Here is an 11,306-nt window from a genome sequence, read left to right on the forward strand (position 1 = left end):
AAATCAGTGGCAGCCTTGAAAACCAGCAGCCTAGCAGCTACTAGAAGGAGAACAACAGAGCATCAAACTATGTGAGGCAAAAACTAATAGAACTGCCAAGAGAAATAGATAAATCTACTATCATAGTTGAAAACTTCAACATCCCTCTTTCAGAAAAAGATAGATCCAACAGGCAGACAGTAAGAACAGAGTTGAACTGAACAATACCCATCAGTCAACTGGGTATAAGTGATATCTATAGTCTACTTCATCTAACAACAGCAGAATACACCTTCTCAAGCTACCATGGAACAGTCGCCAAGATAGACTGCAGTTTGGACCGTAACACACAACTTAACAAATTTAAAAGACTAAATCATACAATGTCTCCTCTCAGACAAAAATGGAAAATGATAATGAAGGAGGACTATGAACAGCTCTATGCCCACAGGTTTGATAACCTAGGCGAAATAGACCAATTCCTTGAAAGACACAATTTGCCAAAACTCACACAGACAAGAAGAAACAGACAATCTAAATAGGCCTATATCTATTAAAGATATCAAATCAATAGTGTCCTTCCAAAACAGAGAGCAGTGGACCTAGATTGGGTTCACTGGTGAATTCTACTAACCATTTAAAAAAGAAATTATAGTAATTCTTTACAATCTCAGAGGATAGAAGCAAAGGGAATACATCCTAACTCATTCTGAGGCCAGCATTACCCTAATATCAAAACCAGACCAAGACATTACAAGAAAACTATAGACCAGTATCGCTCATGAACATAGATGTAAAAATCCTCAGCAAAATATTAGCAAGTTGAATCCAACAATGTATAAAAAAGATTATATACCATGACTAGTGGGATTTATCCCAGGTATGCAAGGCTGATTCAGCATTTGAAAATCAATGTACTCCATCATATCAACAGACAAAAAAGAAAAAAATCACATGATCGTGTCAGTAGATGCAGAAAAAGCATTTGACAAAATCCAACACTGATTCATGATAAAAATTCTCTTAGTAAGCTGGGGTGGAACTTCTTCAACTTGATAAAGAACATTTACAAAAATCCTATAGCTCACCTTATACTCTATGATGAGAAACTTGAAGCTTTCCCATTAAGATCAGTCTAAAGGCAAGAATGTCCCCTCTCACCACTCCTTCTCAACATGGTGCTGGTAGTTCTAGCTAATGCAATAAGACAAGAAAAGGAAATAAAAGGTGTACAGACTGGGAAGGAAGAAATAAAACTTTTTTGGAGATGACATTGTTTATGTAAAAAGTCTGAAAGAATCAACAACAGCAACAAAAAACTGCTGGAACTCATAAGTGATTATGAATGCAAGGTTGCAGGATATAAACTTAATACTCAAAAGTCAGTCACTTTCATGTATACCAGCAGTGAGCAAGTGGAATTTGAAATTAAAAACACAGTACCATTTACATTAGCACCTCCAAAACTGAAATGCTTTGTTATAAATCTAACAAAATAAGTATATGATCTATATGATGAAAACTACAAAACTCTGATGAATTAGATCAAGGAAGAACCAAATAAATGGAGAGGTATTCCAGTTCATGAATAGGAAGGCTCAGTATGGTCAAGATGTCAGTTCATCCCATCTTAACCTATAAAGTCAACACAATACCAATAAAAATCTCAACAAGTTGTTTTATGGATTCTGGCAAACTGATCCTAAAGTTTATATGCTGAGGCAAAAGACTCAGAATAGCCAACACATTATTGAAGGGGAATAATAAATTTGGAGGACTGACACTACCTGAGTTCAAGACTTACTATAAAGGTACAGTAATCAAGGCAGTGTGATATTGGTGAAAGAATAGACAAATAGATCAGTGAAACAGAATAGAGAACTCAGAAATAAACACACATAATATAGTCAATTGATCTCTGACAAAGGAGCAAAGATAGTCTCCTTAACAAATGGTGCTGGACCAGCTAGACATCCACATGCAAAAAATGAATCTAGACACAGACCTTTACTCTTCACAAAAATTATCTCCAAATAGAGCATAGATCTAAACGTAAAATGCCAGACTATAAAACTCCTAGGGGCTAAAATAGAAGAAAATCTACATGACCTTGAGTATTGTGATGACTTTTCAGGTAAAACACCGATGTCACAATATATGAAGGAAATAATAGATAAGTTGGATTTCATGAAAATTAAAAACTTCTGTTCTGCAAAAGACAATGTCAAGAGAATGAGAAGACAAGCCACAGACTAGAAGAAAATATTTGCAAAAGACACACCTGATAAAGGCATGTTATCCAACATATATAAAGAAATCTTAACACTCAACAACTAGAAAAGAAACAACCTGATTAAAAAATGGGCCAAAGTCCTTAACAGACCCCTCACCAAATAAAATATACATATTTTGAATAAGCATATGAAAAGAGACTTCACATCATATGTGAGCAGGGAAATACAAATTAAAACAACAATGAGATACTATAAGACACCTACTAGAATGGTCAAAATCTGGGATACTGAACACACCAAATGTTGGCCAGGATGTGGAGCAACAGGAACTCTCATTTGTTGCCAGTAAGAAGGCAAAATAGTATAGCCACTTTGGAAGACAGTTTGGTGGTTTCTTACAAGAGTAAACACTTTCTTAACATACAATCCAAGATTTGCACTCCTTGGTATTTACCAAAGGAGATGAAAATTCATGTCCACACAAAAACTTGTCCACTGATGTTTATAGCAGTTTTATTCATAACTGCTAAAACTTGGAAGCAATCAAAATGTTCTTCAGTAGGTGAATAGTTAATAAACTATGGTATATATCTATTCAATGGAATATTATACAGTAGTAAAAAGAAGTGAGCTATCAAATCATGAAAAGACATAGTGAAAACTTAAATGCATATTACTAAGTGAAAGAAGCCAATCTGAAAAGGCCTCATACTATATGATTCCAATCATATGACATTCTGAAAAAGGCAAAACTATGGAGACAGTAAAAAATCAGTGTTTGCCAGGGGCTGTGTGGGGATGGATGAATAGGTGGAGCACAGAGGATTCTTAGGATGGTGAAAATACTCTGTATGATTCCATAATGATGGGTAAAAATCATTATGCAATTGTGCAAGCCCATAGAATGTACAACACCAAGAGTGAGCCCTAATATAAACTATGGACTTCAGGTGATTATGATGTGTGAATGGAGGTTCGTGAATTGTAACAACTGTACCACTCTGGTGGGGAATGTTGATAATGAGGGAAGCTATGCATGTGTGGGGCAAGGGGTATATAAGAAATCTCTGTACTTCCCCCTCAATTTTTCTGAAATTTTATTTAAAACTTTTAATAAAAATGATCCAGCTATACTCTCTCTACAAGAGAGTCACTTTAGTTAAAGAATCATTATAAGAGACAAAGAATGACACTATTTATTGATAAAAGGGGTAGTCCATCAAGAAGATCCAACAATTATAAGTATATACATAGCTAATAATAGAGCCCCAAAATATATGAACCAAAAACTGAGAGAACTGAATAGACAGTTCTACATAATATTTGGAGATTTAAATACTTCACTTTCAAAAATGAATAGAATAGCAAGAAGATCAATAAAGAAATAGTGGAGCTGAACAATATTATATACCAACTAGACCTAATATACTCTGTATCCAACAACAGAATATACATTTTTCTGAAGTGCACTTGGAACATTATCTAGGAGACATATGCCATAAATTAGGACATAAAACAAGTCTCAATAAATTTAAAAATATTGAAATCCTATAATTTCTCCAACTCAAAAGAAATGAAACTGGAAATCAATAAAATAGTAAATCTGAAAAATTCACAAATACGTGGAAATTAAACAACACACTCTTAAACAACCAATGGATCAAAATGAAATCACAAGAGAAATTATAAAACATTTTGAGGTGAATGAAAGTGAAAAGACATTATACCAAAATGTAATGGATGCGGTGAAAGCAGTGCTCAGAGGGAAATTTATGGCTATAAACACCTACATTAAAAAAGAAGAAAGATCTCAAATCAATAACCTATCTTTGCACCATAAAGAAAAAAAGAGCAAACTAAACCCTACAGTAGCAGAAGGAAGGAATGAGTTGAGTGGAAAATTTTTAAAGTACACAATAGAGAAACAATATAATCAACCAAACCAAAAGTTGGTTCTTCAGAAAGATCAACAAAATTTGCAAACCTCTAGCTAGACTGGACAAGAAACACAAAAAGAAGGCTCAAATTACTAAAATCAGAAATGAAGCTGAGGACATTACTACAGACCTACAGAAATAAAAAGTATTATAAGACAATATTGTGAATAATTGCATGCCAAAAAATTAGATATCCTAGATGACATGGATGAAGTCCTAGAAACAAACTACCAAACCTGACTCAAGAAGAAATAGAAAATCTAAGTAGACCCATAACAAACTGAGATTGAATCAGTAATCAAAAACCTCCTGACAAAAAAAGCCTAGGACCAGATGGCTTCACTGATGAATTCTACCAAACGTTTAAAGAAGCATTAACACCAGTTCTTCTCAAACTCTTCCAAAATATGTAAGTGGAGGGAATACTCCCTAATTTATTCTTTGAAACCAGCATTCCCCTATCAAAGCCAGACAAAGACATCACAAGCAAAGAAAACTATAGAATATCCATTATGAATATAGATGTAAAATCATCAACAAATTACTAGCAACCAAATCCAGCAGTATATTAATAGGACTGTAAACCATGAACAATTGAGATTTGTCTAAGGAACGCAAGGGGTTCAACATTAAGAAAAAACAAACAACTATCAATGTATATTAGTCTACTAGGACTACCATAATAGAATCCCACAGGCTGGGTGGCTTCAATAACAGAAATTTATTTTCTCAGAGATACGGAGGCTGAAAGCCCAAGATCAAGGTGCTGGTTGGTTTCTGGTGAGACCGCTCCCTTGGCTTACTTCCTTCTTGCTGTGTCTTCACATGGCCTTTCCTCTGTGCTCATGCACTCCTAGTGTCTCTTCCTCTTCTTATAAGTACACCAGTCCTATTGGATTAACACCCTACCCTTATTACTTCCTTTAACCTAATTACCTCCTTAAAGGCCCTGTCTTCAAATACAGCCACATTGGGGGTTTGGGCTTCAACATATGCCTTTTGTGGGGGGACACAATTCAGTCCATAACATAATTTAATATACCATACTAACAGAATGAAGGAAAAAAAAACCCACATGATTATCTCAACTGAGGCAGAAAAAGCATTTGATAAAACTCAACTCCCCTATTCATGATAAATGCATTCAGCAAATTAGAAATAGATGGGAACTTCCTCAACATGATATAGGGCATTTATGAAAAACTCACAGAGAACATCATATTTAATGGTGAAAGACTGAAAACTCTCTTTGTAAGATCAGGAACAAGACAAGCAAACTTGCTTTCCCCACTTCTATTCAACACTGTACAGGAAGTTCTAGCCAGAGCAATTAGACAAGAAAAATAAATAAAAGATATCCAAATTGAAATGAAGTAAAACTATCTCTGTTCTGAGATGACATGATCTTATATATAGGAATTCCTAAAGCATCCACAAAACTATTAGTGCTAATAAACAAATTCAGAAAATTTTCAGGATATAAGCTCAACGTAAAAAGATCAGTTGTAATTCTATATATGCCAGCAATGAACGATCCATAGGGGAATTTAAGTAAACAATTTCATTCACAATAGTAAGAAATTAAACCAAGGCAGTGCAAGCCTTATACACTGCAAACTACAAACATTGCTGAAAGAAATTAAAGAAGAGTTAAATAAATGGAACGATACCCGGTGTACATGAACTTGATGATTTAATATTATTAGTATGGTAATACTCCCTAAATTGATCTAAAGATTCAGTGCAATTCCTATCGATAACACAATAGCCCCTTTTTTGCATAAATGGAAAAGTCGCTCCTAAAATTCATATGAAATTTCAAGGGACCCTGAATAGCCAAAACAATTTTTAAAAAAACAAAACAAATTTGGAGGAGTGTCTTCATCCATTCAGGCCGCTATAACAAAATACCATAGACTGAGTGGCTTATAAACATCAGAAATTTATTTCTCACAGTTTTGAAGGCTAGGAAGTCCAAGAACATGGCACAACAGATTTGACATCTGGTGAGGACCTGCCTTCTGGTTCATAGACGGCTATCTTCTCACTGTGTCCTCATATAGCAGAAGGGGCAAAGGAGCTCTTTGGGGTTTCTTTTATATGGGTACTAATTCCCACTTATGAGGTCTCTGCTCTCATGAGCTGATCACCTTCTAAAGACCTCACGTCCAAATACCATCACGCTAAGGGTTAGGATTTCATCATGTGAATTTGGGAAGAGCACAAACATTCAATCCATAGCAAGGAGTCACACTTCCCCATTTCAAAACTTACTGAAAAGTTATAGTAATTTTTAAAAGTGTGGTAAAGGCATAAGGGTAGATACACAGATTAATGGAATAGAATTGAGAGTCTGGAAATAAACCCATATATATAAGGTCAATTGATTTTTGACAAGGATGCCAAAGTCATTTAATGGGAAAAGGACAGTCTTTCAACAAGTGGTCCTGGGGAAACTGGATATGTATATGTAAAAGAATGAAGTTGGACCGTTACCTTATACCATATACAAAGATTAGCACAAAGAGGATCAAAGACCTAAATATACAGGCTAAAATTGTAAGACTCTTAGAGTGAAACATAGGGGAAGACTTCATAAAAAATGGATTTGGCAGTGATCTCTTATATATGACACCAAAAGCACAGTCAACAAAAGAAAAAAGCAGATAAATTGGACTTCATCAAAATTAAAAACTTTTGTGCATCAAAGAAATACTATGAACAGAGTAAACAGGCAACCCATGACGTGGGAGAAAATGTTTGCAAATCATATATTTAATAAGGGATTAATATCCAATATATAAAAAACTCATACAACCCAATAACAACAACAAAAGAACTAAATTAAACTTAAATATACATTTCTCCAAAGAAGATATAAAAATGGGTGACAAACATATAAAAGATGCTCCTTGTCACTACTGTTAGGGAAAATGCAAATCAAAACCATAATGAGATACTACTTCATGCCCATTAGGTTATAGCTATTATCAAAATAATAGAAAATAAGAAGTGTTGGTGAGGATGTGGAGAAATTGGAGCCCTCGTGCAACTCCTGGTGGGAATGTAAAATGGTGCAGCCCCTGTGGAAAGCAGTATGGTGGTTTCCCAAAGAATTAAAAATACAATTACCATATGATGCAGCAATTCCACTTATGGGTTTATGCCAAAAACCCCCTGAAAGCAGGGACTCTAACAGATTTGTACATCCATGTTCACAGCAGTAGTTTTCACAGTAGCCAAAAGATGGACTTAATCCAAGTATCGATCACCAGATGAAGGGATAAACAAATGTGGTCCATCTATACAGTGGAATGTTATTCAGACTTAAAAAGGACGGAAATTCTGACATATGCTACAACGTGGATGAATCTTGAAGACATTATGCTAAGTGAAATAAGTCCGTTCCAAAAAGACAAATACTGCATGATTCGTCCTATATAAGGTACCTAGAGTAGGCCAATTCATAGAGACAGAAATGAAATTTTGGGTATCAGAGGTTGGGGGGAGTGGGAAATGGGGAGTTATTGTTTAATGAGTACAGAGTTTCAGTTTGGGGTGATGGAAACGTTCTGGAGATGGATAGTGGTGATGATTGCACAACAGTGTGAACGTACTTAATTGTACTGAATTGTACACTTAAAAATAGTTAAAATGGTAAACTTTGTGATGTATATTTTACCCAATAAAAAAAGAGAATGGCATTGTTTTTAGGAAATACACGTTGAAGTATTTAAGGGTTGAGTGGCACATGTCTCCATCATAGTGGTTCAGAAAAAGAAATTATGTTCATGTTTGTGTGTATACAAATAAATACATATCATACACACACACACGTATATGTGTGTGTATATATATATATATATATATATATATATATAGAGAGAGAGAGAGAGAGAGAGAGAGAGAGAGAGTGAGAGAAAGAGAATGAAAGTGAATGATAAAATGATAAAACAAATGGGACAAATGTAAACAGTTGGTGAGTCCATGTAGGGGTATACAGAAGTTCCTGTACTGTTCTTGCAAATCTTTTTTTTTTTTTTTTTTTTTTGTGGTCCGCAGGCCTCTCACTGCCGTGGCCTCTCCCGATGCGGAGCACAGGCTCTGGACGTGCAGGATCAGTGGCCATGGCTCACGGGCCCAGCCGCTCTGCGGCATGTGAGATCTTCCCAGACCGGGGCACGAACCCGTGTTCCCTGCATTGGCAGGCAGACTCTCAACCACTGCACCACCAGGGAAGCCCTTGCAAATCTTTTTGTGAGTTAGAAATCATATAAAAATAAAAAGAAACAACTTAGGTTGGATAAAATAAATAAGAATCTGTATAAAGTGCTTAGTTAGCATGGTGCTCATCCAAGCTCAACCTTATTCCCCCTTCTCTTACTTGCCTTTTCAGTGCCTGAAAAGAAAAAAGAAAAAGAGAAAAATTCCCCCCCCCCCAATTATCTAGTCTTTCTTCTTACTCCATGACTGGTGCCATGGCTGCCTCCAGGGTTGTTATTCTGAGGGTTTCTGAATCTTCAGGACAGGTGACTTGATGGGCAGGCCAACAGTATGGCTAACAGGCAAGCCATCCCAGGATGCACTTGACCCTGTCAGCATCATCGCTCACTTGGGAAAGCAGCTTTCTGGAATAGAATCGGGAGTACTAGGGACGGGGTTTGGCTACTCTTTCTGACACTCCCTTTGAACTGCTACCTTGAGCCATGGCAGTTAGAGAATCTCTCCCTCCAAGAAGTTCTGCCAAAATGATCATAATCAAGACACTGAGGTTGACAGCTATACTTCCTTTACACTGAGCAGCTGAGAGAAAGGGTCGGATACAGGAGAAACATAAAGCCTGGTCCTTGCCTTCAAGGAGTTTACAATTGAGTTGGAGGGACCAGGCTAACAAGTGCTGTGCTCAGTGGTGGAAGTGAAGCAGAAGTAGATTTGTCTGTCTTTGTCCTGGAAGGGCTGGCCAGACCAGAGGACACCGAGAACTTGCAAAAGAGATCAAAGTCACAGTGGAGGCTTTCTTGAAAGCATTAGAGGGAGTTCTGCCTGCTACCAGATTGTAAGGCGTTTCACAGTGGGGACAAGAGAGTAGGTCGAGGTATAAATGAGCACTTCTCAGTCTCGAGGTATAAATGAGCACTTCTCAGTCTATGTCGTGCATTGGAAACACCTGGGCATCCTGTTAAAATGCAGATTCTGATGCAGTAGGTCTGGGGCGGGGCTTGAGATTCTGCATTTTAAACAAGCTCCCAGGTAACACTGATGTTGCTGATCTCTGCAGAACCTACTTTGAGAAGCAAGGCTATAAAGGAATGATTGTTCACCTTGGCTGTCAAAGCATTCATTCAGCAGTTTTTTGAAGAAACAACTGTCATAGAAAGTCATGGAGGCATGGTTTGTTGGGAATAGGGCCTTGAGTAAAGTTGGGTGTGTATGTGTGTAAAATAACAAACACTGAGTACTTACAATGTGCCAATCACAATGCTAAAGCATCACACTGATTATCCCTTTTCAGTCCTTATAACAATCCCATGAGGAAGGCACTGGTCTTTTAGACTGGGTGGCTTATAAACAATAGAAATTTGTTTCTCACAGTTCTGGAGTCTGGGAAGTCCGAGATCAAGTTGCTGGCAGATTCAGTGTCTGGTGAGGGCATAATTTCTGGTTCATAATTGGCCAGCTTCTTGCTGTGTCCTCACTTGGTGGAAGGGGCTAGGGAACTCTCTGGGGTATCTTTTGTAAGGGCACTGGCCCCAATCAAGAAGGCTCCACCTTTATGACCTAATCACCTCCCAAAGGCCCCACCTCCTAATACTATCACGCTGGGGATTAGGTTTCAACGTATGAATTTTAGGGGGACACATTCAGTCTATAGCAGCACTATTTTAGCTGAGCGACTGAGCACAGACAGATGATTTGTCTATGTTTATATCTCTAGAACATGGCAGAGCCAGGAATTGTACCCAGACAGTTGGACACCAGAGCTCTTTAACCAGGGCACTATCCCAAACTTGAGTATCAGTGTCTACTCAGAACTCATACGCTCCCTAATGTCAAACTATCATTCATGTATTTATCTGTTTATTCTTCTCAACCTCCAATACCTAAAATTGTGTGAAAATGTCTTTTAGAAAATGATAAAATGAAAGGAACATGCTTTGAGTGAATGCTTACACTGTGCTAGGTTTAAGCAGGACCTATTACATAAAATCATCTCATTTAGGGGCTTCCCTGATGGTCCAGTGGTCAAGACTCCATGCTTCCACCGCAGGGGGCACGGGTTCAATCCCTGATCGGGGAGCTAAGATCCCACATGCCACAGGGCTTGGCCAAAACAAACAAACAAACAAACAAAACATTTAATTCTCACAACAATCAGATAGTTATAACCCCCAGTTTACATGCAATGACACTAATCCTTGCATAGATTAAGGAACATGTTCAAGATCACTAAGCTAGCACATGGTAGGAGAGCCAGCATTGGAACCCAGGTCACCAGGTCGATCAGTCTGTACTTCTCACCTAACAGGCTGCTTTTGCAATGATCTTCACAGAGCCTTGGTGTGGTAGTACTCAATGAACACTTCCTCGTTTTGGCCATCTAAGCTATGTAGTCAAGCTTAGTATTTACCGTTTATGCTACCTCTTTCAGGTTAGGTAGTTTCAGAGTCATTCTTTACCCTATCCCAACCCCATCAGTTCCCTAGGTCAAATATCCTGGTTATCAAGCTTTGGCTATCATCCTGTTCTCAGGGATCCTGCTACACCGTGCATTTTCAGTGTGTGTGGTTACGGTGAGTGGTGATGGAGTGGTGGTGGAGGCTGGTTAAATATACAAGCCCATCCGCCATGTTTGGGACTTTCAAATTTGACAAGCCTCCACATTCGCTGCGCACTTTCTCAGTGGATTTGGATGGTTATTTTAAAAAGTACATCTTGAACTTCACAGTGAAGTCTGAGAAGTCAAAGCAACTAAATGCCATAATGGAATCAGATGTGCTAGACAGTGGGTGGACTTGTCCTCAGACTTGAGCAGAATGTTCTCATTAGGTCCTTTTAACCATTGTCAAGTTGAAATGAGTTATGTCAAATGAGATATTTTAAATTCATCGAACAGTATAGTGAGTACTAGAAGAGACACACTGATATATCACATCCA

Source organism: Lipotes vexillifer, unplaced genomic scaffold (genome assembly GCF_000442215.2).
Source record: "Lipotes vexillifer unplaced genomic scaffold, Lipotes_vexillifer_v1.1 scaffold1114, whole genome shotgun sequence".
NCBI classification, from domain to species: Eukaryota; Metazoa; Chordata; class Mammalia; order Artiodactyla; family Lipotidae; genus Lipotes; species Lipotes vexillifer.